A 16,732-nucleotide genomic window follows, 5' to 3' on the forward strand; every position below is an offset into this window, starting at 1 on the left:
ATCCAGAGCTTGTTTGCAACAGGCCGCATCTTGTTCACGCTGAGAAAAAAAGTTCAAATATGGCTTCATACGCAGCGTGAATGCGATTCTCAGCGGATGGTTCGCAGCGTTAGAGTTTGTTCCTGTTAGTGGATGCTGCGAGCCTACATTCGCGAGTCCAATTATCCGATATGCCATCTGGTGAGATTTTCGGGATACTGTGCTGTGTTCAAGTCGTTCAAAGCATTTGGAATGTGCGAAGGAGTAACGTCTACTGTTCAATTTTTAGCTGTAAGTTGTTTTATGGGTTAGAACAAGTGAAAAGTTTTCATGTGTTACTACCCCGTGGAATCAACAAAATGAAATTTGTAAATAAATCAGGCAAAACAGAATTGATTGACAGAATACTGGCATGAAATGTGGCAAGGAAATTACGAAGAATGCACGAGTTTACTCAATTTATTTTCAGGAAGATGATTATATATTACCATGCACGTAAAGTTTTAAATTGTACTTTATAAATAAAACTTTTTTTTCGATAAGTCATGAAGCGTCTTGCCCAATGCATTCAGATAAACAATGTAAGTTATTATGTATGAAATTTGGAACAGGTGCAAGTCGCTTAAGTGTGAAGATGAAAATAGTTTGAGAATGAATTAATGTCTTAAATGTAATCAGAAAAGAAAATGGGCACGTCAATATTGTTTTTCATTCTGCATGGTGTTTTTCTTTATCAGTAAAGATAGCCTGATCATGAAATTGTGAATTCTATTATTATTATTAATAATAATAACCCGTGGCTCTACAGCTCGTAAGGGCCTTGGCACATCTTCCGAATGCCAGTCTCCCTCCCACAATCCTACTAGAGGTGTGGAGATCTTCAACCAGTAATGGGGTGACGTGGGATCAGCACGTCGAACCCCCAGTCGTTATATGTTGATATGTTGTTTTAAGTCCACTTTATGCACAGTAAGGCTAATCGGGACTGGACCTACAGTTTAAAGTGGGATCCGAACCACTTGTGCCTCCACCGGGTATCGAACCCGGGACCCCTTGATTACAAGGCGACGACGCTACCACTGCGCCATCGGGGAGGCCCCCAGTCGTTATAGGAGATATCCGTGACCGGGTTACGCTACTCACTCGTAGCTCCCCAATTTCCTCACGATGGTGGGTTGCCACCGGTCCTATACACAGGCCGAAAAACCAGAGACTGAACCCAGGCGGACTCGAACCCGTATTCGGAAATCAAAGCACAGCGCCTTAACCGGCTCGGCCACGGAGGAGGACTATTATTATTTTTTAAACCAGTGTGCATTTTCCTCCTGCCCCAGCTTTTCAAGTACAGGTCAATTACTTTATATTCGAATAATTTCCGAGAGCCCCAGTTACAAAATGAGGTGCAGATGATACAGAACTGCTTTGAAGGACCAGTGCGTATACCTATATTACCTATATTATAGTTTCGTCTGCGTTTTCTGTTATTTTTGCCTGTCATAATTAAATGTCTCACATCGTATATTCGCAATAATTAATAATATCGCGTAACTTCAAAATTTATTCCATAACAGCCATGACGATAGGTTACTTCTAATACTACTAACTGAACGTAAACAAAGGATGTATCCTATATACAGCGGCCATATTGGAAGCGACACTAGCGCTAAGGTGGTAAGTTTAATCGCGAATTGCAAACACGAGAGATACGTTGCTGCGCGGAAGGATTCGCAAGAAGGATCTGCGACTGCGCAAAAGAACACGTGGGAGGAGCTTCGCCCCGCAAAATTTACAATAATCTAGCGTTAGAATTTAACAGTCTGCTTGCTAATTTACAAAACGGAGAGCAACCTTTTTTTTTTTATTTTATTATTTTTTATGATTATAAATTGCAGTTCCGTGCAGCATAAATATATTTACAACAAAAAAACCGAAGCATTAAAATTACATTAATGATCGTTAGTACTGTTAAAACTGTTATGGTATTTTTTTTTTTTACGGTTTTAGAAATCTCTTCACTCAACTCTTTACTTGATGGACTCCCACTGACTGTTTCAATTATTGCCAGAGATGTTGCGGGAATTAGCTAGCTGCGTCATCATCATATTGCACAATGAGTAAGCCCCCTCTACTTCCTAAAGCCTCAGAAGGCAACACTTCACTCGCCACTCCTCAGTAATGGACTCGCTATGTCAGGAAAGAGAACTGAACAGGACCATGCGCACTACTTTTCATTATCGGCTTGCCATTGCATAGTAAAATAGTATAGAAGAAGGTACCGAATGTTGTTTGCCGTTCATATCATATAATATATGAGCATGTTGCGATTTCTTTTTATTGCTAGCTGCATACTTAAAAAAAAGACGAGTCAACAATTCAATAAGTAACCAAAAGGCAAAGTTCTCCGTCGTGCATTGCACCGTGCCATGAAGGTACACAGGGTGTGTGGGGGTAGGGCTCCATACATTCTAGATCTCAGCCGCAATGGAGGTGATAAGAGCAGCACCACGCTCCGGCCGCCATTATGGTACTCGGTAATGTGAGCCACGGAACAATTTGTGCACAGACATAAGCATAAAAAAATCCTGTATCAGATCACACCGAAAATCGATCTTAATGATTAAAGCATGGAAGTAAATAGTAACTGCTGAACTCATTTTGTGCATATTAAGTAAGAACTATTCCGGGAGACATTACAGCCAAGTTTGTTGTGGAGGCGGTCAGGATAGCTGTCACAGTACTGAAGGAGAAAAGGGACGAAAAGGGGGCGGTAAGGGGGAGTCACGCCCTCTGGAAAATGAATAACTGCCTAAAATTATATATTTCACAATAATTTCATTTCAGGGGTGGTAATTTGTGTATATTATTATAAGATCGGCCTCGGTGGCTACACGCTGCGACGCCAAGGGTCCCGGGTTCGAATCCCGGTCGGGCTTGGTTGTTTGTGAATGTCCATTCATCAATTTCATCATTTCATCACTCATCCCCATCTTCGCAAATTAGCCAAGAGGCACAAAACGCGAAGTAAAATAAATTAAATCAATCAATCAATCAAAAACGCGAAGTAAAATAAATTAAATCAATCAATCAATCAAAAACGCGAAGTAAAATAAATTAAATCAATCAATCAATCAATCGGTGGCTACAAAGCTAGAGGCCCCAAGTTCGTCCGAATTTGCATATTTGTTACCTAGCGCCGCTCTTCATCTACTTTTGGCTAATCGCAACCATTAGGATGAGTGATGAATAGATGAAATTGAAGGAGGAATATTGCCCACGTCGGAACTCGAACCCGGAAACTTCGGTGATGGGATCGAAAGTCGACGACTTAACATTCTCGGTCACCGAGCCCGAAGAAGTCCCAGGTTCGAATCTTGGTTAAGGCATGGATGTGTCGTGTTTGTCCCTTCACACACTTCATCGTTCATCACTGTTTCTCATAATTGCGGTTAACTTAAGAAGTAAAAAAAAAATAGTAAAATAACTGAAACAGAAACAAATTACGTATCATGGAAGACTTAAAAGTTACAAGTACGACTCGTAGAGTTCGTTACAGGAACGAAATAACTTCCCCACTTTTGTGGAGGGATTGGGGGGGGGGGTGTTACTTGCTTGCCACTCTGCGGGAAATAATCCAGTGTTTGGTACTAATAGGTGGAGTTAGGATCTGGAATCTTGGATGCGAAGCCGGGCTGTTTTTGAAGGTTTCAACCCGCCCTCGAAACTTCTGCCACGTTCAATTGTTGCAAGTTCAGACATCAAAATGAGGGACTCATTTTCAAATACTTATTTAAAGCTTTACAAACCCACAACAGGGAGGCAATGTCGAGAAGATCCCTTCCTTTAGGTAATCCAGCCGAAATTTTCAAATATTTGGAATCCCTGGAACTTGCGCGAAACAGATTTTATTCTTGGAATCACACAGACTACCCGCTTCTGACCATCCTTTTCCCAGTATTGTTCTTAGTTCAGACTGAATATTCCTTCCTGATGGCACCAAAATTCTCTTTCCGACCATAAATCCCTGAGTTCTTAGGGGCTTCTGGCGCACTCTCACCATCAAACCCTTACAGCAATCGGTACATTATATATATTTGATATATAATTGATAATATTTAATATTTAATTTACATAGGTCCCATGAAACACATGTTTGTAGCGTACAATGACTGCATATAACATTAGTGCGGAGCTTGCTATGAGAGGTGTGAGGGATATTTACACAAGGTAAAAATATGTTATTAGTGCTTATACTATAGGGATATGTTAACTTGTATGAGTAAAATATAGGTAATTGAAAATGTACTAATAAAATCACAGAGAAAAAACATACAGTGGCGTGTCCAGGATTTTCGAAAAGAAGAGAGAGCGGTTACGTATATAATTTTTGAGTAGTCAGCTCTCATTCTGCCATCATTTTATGCTTTGACGTTCTTGTTTTTAGAATTATTGGTCCAAAGAGGGAGGGGGTTATCCAGAACAACCCTCTTTGGGCACGCCACTGAACATAATACAAGAAATTCATAACTAATTTACATATGCGAACAATATAAAAACTATAAAAAATGTACATTACTGTTTTAAAAGTATTCTATTTTGAATAGTGAGTACAAGGGGAGCTCTGCTGGTGGTTTTCACCGTCATCGCGTTGCAAGATTGTGCTTCTCAAATGTCGCGTGATATCGAGCGTTATCACGGGTATGTGGTTCCCTTCTCACACTGGGGCACCGTTCAAAAAATGCCTTCATAAACAATCGATTTAGTGTTCGAGTGAAAAGCACGATCGATCCACTTTATTGCTCGGTTTACGACGGGTAAGATTCCGAGGAGAGTGGAGACATCTAGTGTCAACGAAACGAAACTATTGCATGCTACCACCTAGCGGGAACTCGCCAGAAACACTTTCCGTCAGAGCCGGGCCCCGTGGCGGAGTGCTTAGCATATCGAGCTACAACGCCAGGGATTCCGGGTTCGAATCCGGGCCTGAGCATGGATGTTTGTGCTCATCAATTTCATCATGTCATCACTAGACCTCGGATGTTAGGTTTTTAACCTATTTTTTCCTTTACAGGTATGTAAGAAATAATAAGTTATGTCAGCGTTTCGTTAAAATGCAACAACTGATGATGTTTTACAGTGCCTAAAAAAACCTATTCTGGTTATTAGAACCTATTTTAGGTTTATGTGCCCAAAATAAAGCATATTTTTAGTTTTTTTTATATTTTTTAAGGTTTTACAGGATTTGTATGTCACACAGAGGCATTTGCTTTGCTTGGTAATGAAAAAAATTAATGACGAACGTGTTTGAAACGTACTCTGTCGATTTCCCTTCCTCCAAATGCATGGTGATTTTTCGAAGCTCTAAACAAGGCAAAATGTCTGGTGCCACTGTTACCTGTACAATCCAAAGTGGTCTGATCTGTGTGGTCTTGGTCACCTTGGCGTCACTTTGGTGTTTTGTGGCATTCACGCCTTGCAAAGTAACATTTCGGCATTGAAGTTTGCACCACTTACTATGTTCTTGTTGAAAGATTATTTTCAGAATATAAGATGATACTCACAAACAAAATTGCGGAGTTTGACTGTGGATAACATGAAAAAAGATTGTTGCGAAGAGTGAATTTTAATAGCAAATTTCAAATGGTAAGTTCTGCCATCGCCGTAGGGTTAGGCAATACACAGAACGTTATGCAAGATAGTGCGTATTTCAGGATATAGGTGCCCCATTTTCATTGCCGGTGAGTATACCTAATCAGCATTTTTCAGGAATTTTGAACTATTTTAAGTTTCTTTGAACTTACTTCAGGATTTTTCGAGCCTAACTTTAGATTTTTAGGACCTATTTTAGGATTTTTAGAACCTATTTTAGGATTTTTAGAACCTATTTTAGGGTTTTTCAAGCCTATTTTAGGAACCTAAAAGCACACTTTTTAGAACCTAAAAATCCGAGGTCTAGTCATCACTCAGCCTCGCAAATTAGACAAAAGTGGCACAAAAAGCAAAGTAAAATAAAGAAAATCAATCAACACTTTCCGTCAGTTTCTATTCTTTTTTTTTGGGGGGGGGGGTCAACTTCGGATTTAATTTTACGTACCTAGCGTATCATGAGAATGTGAACTAATGAAATGAACGATGAGACGGTCAGAATGGTGAATCAATTCCTTATCTAAGATGCGAACTTCAGCCATATTCGGTTTGTATTTTGACGCACGCTAACACACACATAAAGGGTCTACCATTTCAAAGTCAGAACTTCAAAATTAGATAGAATGAAAACCACAAGTGATAATGACATATATATTTTTTTATTATTTTGAAGAGCAAACAATGGCATTAAGTTTTGAACAATATGTCGTTCAAATGTCCTCCTCTGCTTCGGTGGGTGGAATGGATTCTGAATGTCCAATTTTCCAGCGCGTCTGCACACATATTGAGCGGTATAGCCTCAATGGGTCATTCTATGGTCCGTTTCAGGTCGTGAACTGTGCGTGCCTTAGTCTCATAGACCTTAGACTTGACATAACCCCATAGAAAATAATCCAGGGGGGGGGGGTTAGATCACATGATCTTGGTGGCCAGTTCACATCACCCTTTCTGGACAGAACTCGTCCGGGGAACATTTCCTGCAATAATTCCATTGTTTGGCGAGCTGTGTGGAAAAACACAGTCTTGATGTCAAGATTTGCCAGTTTAGGCCACAAAAACTGCACCACCATATTCCTGTATCGCTCCCCATTGACAGTCACGTGATTTCCATGTTGGTCCCGATCGCGCCATTAGCCCAAAAACCACAACACACAGTCACTTTCTCAGGATGAAAGGGTACGTCCAGAATCACTTGCGGATTTTCATCTGCCGAAATCCTACAGTTTTGTTTGTTAACGTAGCCACGAAGAAAAGAAATGTGCTTCATCGGAAAATATGATTTTCCGGTCAAAATCTGGATCGGCATTCAACTGCTGTAGAGCCCAATTAGCTAACTCCCGACGCAGACGATGATCATTAGGCTTAAGTTCTTAAGTCAGTTGCACTTTATAAGCTTTTAGGTGAAGATCGTGACGCAAAATTCGCCATGTTGTCATCTGTGAAAGGCCGAGTTGTTGCGAACGCCGTGAAGCAGACAGGTTTGGATCGTCCACCACGCTCTGGCTTACCGAAGCGATATTCTCAGCTGAACGACAGACTCGACGCTCGACAGATGTTGGTTCGTTTGCTACTGAGCCTGTTCGTTCAAATTTCTCTACGAGGCTGTAAATATGGCGTTCTGTCGGTCGAATATGTTGACCGTAAGTTCCTCTCAATGCACGAAATGTTTGTCGAACTGAACACGAATTTTGATAATAAATTCGAATAATTTCTATGAGTTGTTGCATTGTGTATCTCTCCATGATAACTTGCCATGCCACAGACTACTGCACACAGATGTCACAGTTCAATCTCGTCATTTCAGTCAGTGTTGCCACAACACTCTTTCAAAGTTCTGACGTTCGAATTGGTAGACCCTTTACAAGAAAGAGGGAGATCACGTTAATATGCACAAGCTGTTTGAGATTTCGTTACAGATTATTGGGAGTTACATATATCATTGATTGACTCATTTGGTTTATTTTACTTCGTTTTTCTGCCACTTTTGGCTAATAGCGAAGATGAGGATGAGTGACGATGCGATGAAATTGATGAAGGGACTCTCTCACAAACACAAAACCCAGGCAAGGATTCAAACCCGGGACCCTTACATTTGTAGCACATACTTGGTCCTTATAAACCATTTATCAATGTTCTTATCAACCCTTTCTTTCACCTGGCCTTTTCTGTCACTTTTCTCGGCCCTAAATGTTTCACGTCCTTTTTGAGCGGGACTTTCCTTATTGTACGTCTCTTTTCTATCTCTCAACACTAATCGCGACATAGAGGATGGTTGGAGAACTGAAGAATCGTCCATACCTTAACCAGGATGCGAACCTGCGACCTTTGTATCGCCTTTCTGTGCTTGTATTTTGTTCTATGATGCTTGCAGACATCTCTAGATTAATCGCAGCGACGAGGATAGATAACACAGGTCAACAAGGACTTTCCTTTTTTGATTATGACACTTGTTTTATTAGTACTTTGTGTACCTGAATCCAAAAATGGCCCTAGTTTTGTTCTATCACATACCAATTTTAAATATTTACATATATCTATTTAATAATAAGATTACAAAATACACAATATCCGAATGAAATTTCAATACAAATATTGATGTGAAAGTGTACAATAAATCAAAGTTATTTTTGTAGATTACCCATAGTATCGATATAAAATAGGTACTTTCTAGGTTTTCTTGGATCATAAATAGGTACATAAGGATTGTTCGCTTCTACATATCGAAGAGGACCCGACACGTAATGTATAATATGGGGCATTAGGCTTAACTTGGCTAGGCTTCTCACCACTAATTCATGTAAATGCTGTTGCTGATGCATTCACATCATGTGATGTTCTGGCAGGAAGTAAAATAGTTAAGCCTTATTGTTTCCAGAATCTATGTATATAATGTGATGATCATACATAACAAACCTATTCAGAATAAATAATTCCATACTTTCAAGCATGTACTGCTGCATCGAAGGAAAACGTAACAATCGTTCGAGAAAAGTATTTTGTTTTTTTCATTAATCACAAGAATGTTCTATATTCCATGGACCCATATTTCACGTAAACAACTTAAAACGTTAGAAGACTATCTTCTGCACGACGTCCTGTTTTTTGTCTCGAATCATCTGATCACCCCTTAATAGAATCGACCTTGCAAAAAAGAAAAAACAGCAAACGCTTGGAGCACGGAAACCGATACATTAGGCAATAAGCGACACACGATAGGCGACAAACGACAAAAGACATGAGGTTCGATACCTGGTGGAAGCACATAGTGGTTCGGATTCCACTTTAAACTGTAGGTCCAGTCCCGATTAGCCTTAATGTGCACAAAGTGGACTTAAAACATCAACTCAAACCAAACAAAATACATTAGCCCGTTCAGTCAATGGAAGCATTCAGACTGAAGCGACAGGCGATAATTGGCACGTGCGTCTTGGCAACCGACTCAGAAATGAATGTACTTTTCTAAACTGAAGCGATACGACAAGCTGCACGTGTCGCTTGTCGCTCGCTTGTCAGTCTGATCGGGTCGTTCTCCCAATATAATGCGCATTATGTCGCTTCGGTGTGTTGTTCGCGCTTGTGGGGTGAATGTTTTGCATTAAACTGAAGGGGCCATCTTTCTTATCGCTTGCCACTCCGGTGTGAATTCTCAGGGGCTCGCGCTACATATGCCGCTTGGGACGGAGCCAATCAACAGCAACGTCTCACACCGTAGAGGCATGACAGGTCGCACAAGCCTGCCTTCGATTTTTGAAATCCTCAAGCTAGACATGTCACGTGTTGCTTCGGTGAAAAATCTCCCTAAAATCACGTATTCACCACTCATGCTCTACCGAGAAGGGGATACCATTTCAACGTAGAAAATTGCCTCAACCCTCAATTTGCTCTTAATCGAGCAGGGAGTCCAAATTCCCCTTGTAAAAGTAACTGCTTTCATAATTTCAACATAAAATAATCAGGGACCAAACGGCCGATTTTTCCCAGACATGTCCTACATTTTAGCCTTAGCCCACTTGTCCGGCGTCTGGTAGGAATTATGCAAGTTGGAAATCTAAGGACTGCAATCCCAAACTCAAAAGTGAAATTTATTTTGATTCAGTCATTGCTCTCTCTCCTCCCCCCCCAAAAAAATAAAGTATGTCCTGCTACAACAAGAACAGAAGTAACTAATGAATAAAGTTTTGGCGCCATATTATGATGGTATCACTGTTCAGTACCTGAGTGGAATTTCTGATTTATCTTGATGGAACAAAGTGGAATCTTCTTATTCAATATATTGATTGTATAGAATGGGGTATACAGAACAAGGTTATTGCCATTTCCTGGGGGCGCCCTCTTAAGGAAAATCGCCACCGCCCTCTTGACAGTCCCAGTCCGGCCCTTTTTTTGTTTGAGTTGGTGTTTTAAGTCCACTTCATGCACAGTAAGGTTAATTGGGACTGGACCTACAGTTTTTTTAAAAAAGTGGGATCCGACCCATTATGCGCCTCCACCGGGTATCGAACCCGGGACGCGTATTTACAAACCCTATAGTGCTGCAGAACCTCCATCGATATCTGGCTTCTGATTGGCTGTCATTCCGAACGTTAATGCGTTTAACGCTAGAGGGCAGGGTTCAGATTTACATGGTAGATTTCAGTTATCCATCCCAACACGATAAGAAACTCCTTTAAACGCAGGTTGATATATTACGCCCCAATTGTATATTTAATATGTCATGTCCATGGTTGATTATGGAGAAATGGCATTTTACTGGTATGAAATTTATTCTATATTGCAGTAATCACTTCACAGCGCTTTCAGAGATATTCAACATTATTATATTTCGTTGGCTTCGTATTAATTTTTATCACCAGAGAACGATTGAATAGTATTTTCTTACTGTTTCTCCATATATTTCTTCACACAATTTGATTACAAACTTTATTACTAAATAATCACGAGACTGATATTTTCATCCTTATCCTGTAAACAAACACACAAGGATTGATGGACACGGAACATAAACACTTCCGGTGCGCACAGCCAATTAGAAAGCGTTATATCCGCCTGGTTCTGCAGCACTGGAGGGTTTATAAACGCGCACCCGGGACCCCTTGATTACAAGGCGACGACGCTACCACTGCGCCATCGATGAGGCTCCTTCAGGTTTTCCTGATTAGTACTTTAGAAAGAATCTAATATGTAAGATACTCAGTAGCCTACTATTTTAATCTTTCTAATTTGTATTCTTGTTATTTAACGCCTCTTTTCTGAGCATTTTGGCTGAGTGGTGATTGTATGAACTTGATGAGGGGACACTCACAAGAAACACCAGGCTGGGACTCGAACCCTTGAACTTGTGTGACGAGTCGCAAAGTCGCCACTTATCTGTCAAAATCTGACAAACACACTAGTTACGGCATCACAATAGAATATTTCGTAATTACCTATTTTAACCTTCACTTTAAAATTTGTTCTAAGATGAAAAGGAAATCGGTGGCCATTTTAAAAGGGTTTTGGTTTTTCTCGAGTTCTCTTCTGGTTTCATTAGAATTTTAAAAAAAATTTGATTTGTTTTAGTTTATTTTACTCCCTTTTCTGCCACTTTATTCTAATCGAGAAGACTAGGATGCATGGGCATATTTAAGGGGGGGGGGGGTTAACGGGTCCAACCCCCTCCCTTTTTGGTTCAGTAAAATTACTAGATTACCTGTTCTATCAGCTTGTTCATAAAAATTTCTTCGGACTTATTTTATTCTCCTAAATTAGAGACGTATAGGACGAGATACGGATGGGAAGGAAATTACGTAATTCCACACACCAGATGGGACTGCAGATAAAATGTCTGCAATTTCCTGATGGTTTCGGAATTTCTGCGATAAGAAACTCATTGGGACTGTCAAATCAGTTATAAAAAAATGCTCCTAGAATTTGTCAAAAATCGAATGACTAGAAACTACTATATTTATGTAGATATCTACTATTAGTAGTATTATTATTAGTAAATCAACTAATTAATTAATTATAAGTATTATTAATCAATTATGAGTATTATTATTTAATTAAAGTGTAATAAAACAATGGTAATGCGAATTTGGAGCAAGTTTTAGAAATAACCCCCCCCCCCCTTGATGAAATCCTGCGTATGCTACTGGACTTCTCGATAGCGCCGCCGTCTGCTAGCAGCACTGAATTTCAGTTGCAAATATCTTGCTGTTTACTGTAAACAGTCAGTGCTTGGGTGCCCGCACCGTTCAGACCGTAGTTAATTTCTGTTTTTTTTTTGTTTTTTTTTTTAGAAGTGTAAAGAATATGATAATACATAACATAACCTGCAACCCGCTCCCCAACAAGTTTCCGGTCAGTAGTGTCCCGGATTTTCACTTATGAAATAAAGCAACCCTAAAAAAGTTGTCCAAAAGTTGAACCCCCCCCCCCCTTACGTGAACTATATATACACACCCATGTTAGGATGACTGATCATATGAAGAATGTAATGAAGGGACTCTATGCCCAGACCAGGATTCGAACCCGAGAGCCCTGGCGTCGTAGACCGCTGTGCTATCCATCCCGCTACGAAGATCCCCGGAAAATTTATTTTTCTCAAAATTTCTGGAGCTTCCCCGGCGTATAACAGCGCGGTGGGGTAAAAGTTGCGTAAGCGTTGTACTATCATTTGCCAAATGCAACTATTATATCACAATGTGTGTTATGTAAAACAACGAGAATGGAAATCTGAGGAATTGTTTGGTAATGAAACTGAAAACTTGACGTCGTGAAATCAGTCATATTTCTTTGATCGGTGACGATAACAGCTAAACAATATGCCACATAAAATGCATATGGGGATAAAAAGCCATTATTTATCTGGATTATTTTCGGTAGAGCCAGGGGGTATGGCGTTGAAACTTTGTCTGTGATTTGACATTGCTTTCCATTGGAATTTCTCATGGCTCACCGCTATTATGTAATGAATTATGAACAATCCGACACAATTTACAGCGATGTCGACATTAAAAACTGCAACTCCCGACCATTACTGCTTCCCAAATGGATTTCTAAATAAATTAAGTAATGCATTTCACTCAGAGTGTTGACACAGTTGGGGTTGGATGTTCAAGATGATATATCTCCCCCCAGCCCCCTCCCCAAAGTTAGGAACTGAAAATAACGCGGAAAACTTTTTTTTTCTAAATTATTCACCTCTTGGAACGCATTTTGGGTGCTCGTATTTGATGATTTATCGCTTTTCTACATCTCTATGCTAATCGCGACGATGAGGACCAATGACGAATTAGTGACAGAACCAAGACAATGAAGCAGTGAAGCACAAATATGTGTCGTATTGTTGTTCATTCCTAACGTTTTCGATTTTTGCGACTTCCTAAATGTGTAGGATATTACCTTGTACAATTTTTATAAAAAGTGTTGAGTCCTGTGGAACTTAGGTTGTAGGTTCAAATTCTCAGAAGATAATTCTTCCCCATTCTGAAATAGCAGCGGTTAAACCAGCAGTAAAAATGCATGATACTCAACAACGTCAACCTTGAACCTTGAATATTTTTGTTACGTACAGCAGGTAACGAACTGTAGTAGCATAAGGAAGTCAAGGTCGGTCCATTAGATTACCTTCCGTCACACATGAATTACGTAATATACGTCACGAATAAAAATACACAGTATTAGACAAAACGCATTGACCATCACGTGTGTAATTTAGTTTGTAATGCAAACTAGGTAATTATGTAATCGAGGAACAATTTGACATATTTCTGCTTTGCTCCCTTCTCCCAGTACGTATTAACTCGCAATCGCTTTTTTAGTGCTGCATGTTGTGTTGCGGAACAGATAAGTGCAAGGAACAAAATACACCTTTCTGCTACAATACATGCTGTCACCGCTAGCACCACACACTACAGTACTTGCAGTGCTATTTAAATCGACACCTTTCTGCTTGGGATGTAAACATTTCACTGACAGCCACAACATAACAGGAAACCAAACGTACGAATAACCCACTAATGTACGAATTACACACTAATGTAAGGCAGAAATGAACGTACCTTGTCCATATCCCGGAAAGGAAGTTCTGACATCTTTCGCGTTGCACAAACACCGAATCATACTTCGCACCGAGAACCACAACAAACACTTACATCACATGTGATTTTACAGACAGCCAATATGGCCGCAGCACTTGCACGGACGAATCGAAAGAACAAGCAATGCTCTGCCATCTATCGTCGAAACGGAGAAATAACAGCGGTGTCTTTCTTCCGCAAGGTGCTGACATCATACGCCAGTTTTGCGACTTTGTTGAGCAGGGACGACTCAGACGAGGGATTTTGAATGTAATGAAGTGCGAAGTTCTTGATGACATAAAAGAAAGAAAGGGTGAATGATGAGTAATGAGGTTCCATTTGCCTTAATTATTCGGGTATCTGTGGCATAGCCGGTGTTATAAGCAAGTATGACGTGTCAACAGATTCTCAACCGTAGGAAGCCAGGATACATCGATCGGTCTTTTATGTACGTTCCTTTTTCAATACGCTTGGAATCAATCGAGCTATAAGCGAATACGTTTTGGAAACAGGGTTAACATATTTTGTGAGTGAAAAAGAGGACATTAGAAAAAAAATGTTGGCAAAAATTAAATGAATTAACATTATATTACATTTATACTCGAACTACTTTCACTGATTGATTTGGTTCATTTTACTTCGCTTTTCTGTCACTTTTGGATAATCGCGAAGATGACGATGACATGATGAAACTGATGAAGGGAATCCCGGGCCGGGATTCGAACCTGGACCCATAGCTCCGTAGACCTTTGCCGGCCCTCGTGGAGGAGTGGTTAGCACATCGCGCTACGACGTCAGGGGTCTCAGGCAGAGTTGTTAAGGTCCAGGAATGCATAGGTTCTATTGGGTTCAGTTGCAGGACCGAAACCTCTTTTTCTCGCACAATTTCAATTTGGTCCAAGTTGCGTATTGTTTCATTGAAAAAAAGTTCCTGATCTGTATTTAAATTGAGCCGGAAAAAAGGTTCCTGGAACCAGAGACGTATTTAGGTGGTCCAGAGAGTCCAGACCCCACGAGAGATTTATCGAATACTAAAATTAAATAATGAAAAAATTATTCGTTTAGCCGTTGTTATATAAATTTCTCTGAACTTATTGCAAGACAAGAATTATATTGGGCTTTGAAGGACAAGGACGTATTTAGGGGTCCGGACCCCCCCCCCACCCCGAATTGAAATACTTTACAGATAAAAAGGTTCTTTACGGTCCATAATCCGTTTATGCAGGCTCAATTTCTCTCCTGGACCGGAATTGAATTGATTTAAAATTCCTGGATCTCGGGTTCGAATCCCGGCCTGGGCATGGATGATTGTGAGTGTTCATTCATCAATTTCATCACATCATCACTCAAGTAAACGCTTGAAGTACAAAATATTACTTGGGGTGCCCAAGGGAGGGTTAGTGGGGGTCAAACCCCGCCCTTTAACCCAGTATTCCTAAAAAAAGAACGAAAATGCAGGAAAACAAGTCAAAATGAGGGTTGACTGCTAGAAAAAGTTTAAATAACCCCACCTTTCAAAAATCCTGAGTACACCACTGTTTGGAGTTATCTGGGGGAATGCTCCTATAGTTTAACATGGTGGCAATGTTAGCTAGGGAAAGTTTTGCGAAAATTTTGTGTGTGGGGGGGAGATACCATCCCTCTGCATTTCCCCTCACTTCGAGCACCGATTATAAAACTTTGAAATAGATCTTCTCTACAGTGTGTTCTGACATTCCTCATTAATCACATTTATCGATCAATTATACGAGGGAAAGTCATTAAATAAGAATAATTTTATTAATAATATTTTTACAAGAGTACTTACAGAAATTGTTAGCGTCCTTTTTCGTCCCTGCTTCGCAACACTGCTGACCACAAGGTCACGGATGCCCTCTAGAAAAAATGTTGTTTGTATGGCCTTTAGCCTACTTTGCGCCGCGTCCAGTACCTTGTCATCTGACAGTAGTTCAAGGGTCAACAATTTTTATAGTGCAGCACCATACTCAAGTAAGGGACAAAAAGGAAAACTAGAAACGTGTAATAAAATATCTACGTACATTTTTCAAAAGATGTAAATAACGTGATTGATTTTGCATATATAGTCTAGACCATAATTATTTTCTCTCATTTATCTTTACCTAGAAATATAATTCTGGAGGTCCGAACCAAGTGTCAGAAATAATAATTATATAAATGCTTACATACGTTAATGTGTAAATTAATGAATATGTTATTGTTATTATTACGTGAGCATGTAAAAAGACAGTAGAAGAATGGAGATATAATAGCATGGATCAGTGGCGGCGATTATACCGCATTTGTTAGAACCTGTCCCGTTTCCCGCGCTAGGGAGCGCTCGACAGTTTCGGTGCCAATGAGAAACGAGGAAAAAATCGTCTGCTGGAAGCGAGGAGGGAATGGAAGCCACAAGAGAGGCGCTTACGTAGACGCTGTTGCCACGTTGAGTATTTTAATTGGCTGCCTGGCTTTGACTTTCCACAGCACCGAGAAAGTCAGCTAGCGCGGGAACCGGGACAGGTTGTAACAAACGCGGTATAGGGGAGGCGAGGGGTTGGCAATTTCCTCCCACTATTCGCAACCTTTTACCCTGCACTATCCTAAACCTTCTCTACAAAGGGAAATATACTGTATTTGCCCTCCCCCCCAAGTTTTGGCGCCTTGCTCCCCCCCGGTTTTGGAACCCAATCGCCACCACTGGCATGGATTCATTATCTAGCTTACCTGTAGTTAAGACCGTCAAAATTTGTACATAAAAACAAATAGCAAGGACATTAATGTACAAAAGATAAATAATTCAATATTTACTGAATAACAAAAGAGGATGTTAGATTCAGTTGACGGAAAATTAAGTTTCAGCTAAATATTTTGTGCATATAATTGTAAGTTTAGATGCATTAGCGTCACCAGAAATTTTTGTAGCGGGGATTAGGCAATTGATAAAACTTTAATAGTAGAAATAACAAAAATAATAATCATATTTACGACTGTTATTATGCAATATAATAACTGTTATGAACTAAAGGAAACAAATTTTATTCTATTTGTTA

At 40.0% G+C, this 16,732-nt stretch overlaps 1 protein-coding gene across 1 annotated transcript in view; it reads right to left on the reverse strand.

Moving 5' to 3' along the window:
* The window catches only part of sfl (N-deacetylase and N-sulfotransferase sfl), a 491,065-nt gene extending 477,335 nt beyond the window's left edge, over positions 1 to 13,730 (reverse strand). Inside the window, exon 1 of the mRNA XM_083112039.1 lies at positions 13,665 to 13,730. The gene's annotated coding sequence lies outside the window, so the exon portion shown is untranslated. The remainder of the gene's footprint in view (positions 1 to 13,664) is intronic.
* Positions 13,731 to 16,732: the final 3,002 nt, after the last annotated feature.

The sequence above is a fragment of the Lepisma saccharinum genome, chromosome 1 (genome assembly GCF_977018435.1).
Source record: "Lepisma saccharinum chromosome 1, izLepSacc3.1, whole genome shotgun sequence".
Taxonomy (NCBI): Eukaryota; Metazoa; Arthropoda; class Insecta; order Zygentoma; family Lepismatidae; genus Lepisma; species Lepisma saccharinum.